The sequence below is a fragment of the Pteropus alecto genome, unplaced genomic scaffold (genome assembly GCF_000325575.1).
Source record: "Pteropus alecto unplaced genomic scaffold, ASM32557v1 scaffold95, whole genome shotgun sequence".
In the NCBI taxonomy this organism is placed as follows: Eukaryota; Metazoa; Chordata; class Mammalia; order Chiroptera; family Pteropodidae; genus Pteropus; species Pteropus alecto.
Genome location: NW_006441071.1, coordinates 4,581,955 through 4,582,760, shown reverse-complemented (window position 1 = coordinate 4,582,760; position 806 = coordinate 4,581,955).

Genomic DNA, 806 nt, shown 5'->3' with positions numbered 1-806 from the left:
TGTACATATTACATAGAACCGAAAAATAATCCTTATACGCTGTCATGTAATTTTATTAGAGGTGAGGATATCTTCTGTTAATTTAATTGATAAAAGATTTATTAAATAGCTATAGGGGTCAAATCATCTCTGGATGGTAGAATTCAAAATAATTTTTATTTGCCTTTTTATATTTCTCTGTTCTTTTTCAAAATTTATAAAATAATCACATATCACTATTCACTATATTAATGAAAAGACTTTAATTCATTAATATATTAATGAATAGAGCAGTCTTGGAAAGTACTCTAGCTTTACTCACCTCTCCTAAATATGTAATCAAAACAAATTTTAAAGATTTAAACAAAATTATATTTTAAAATATTAGTTCTTGAAGAAATGATAGGATATTAAGAATTTAAATTCTGCCTCTAATAATCATTTGTGTAAAAAATATTCTACTAAACTTGAATTATATTTCATGGAAAAAACACTACATTCCCATTCAGAAACACCTTTGTAAGAATACACTAAAAAATATTAGCTGCCATTCATTCTGAAAACTAAGATAAGATTGAATGATAGAGCTGTGAGTCAGTCAAGAGACTTAACTTTCACTTTATATTATCTGTGCTATATTTATATTATTTACTTAAGCACATATTACTTTCATAACTTTTTCAAAAGCTACTTTTCAAAAATGCATTTAAAAATTTTTTTTAAAGAAACAAATGAGCCTGATCCTGTTACCTTCACCATCCCTCACACACATTCTTCAACAAATACAAAAACATACATACATTGCAGTGCATATTGAGCAGGTGCAT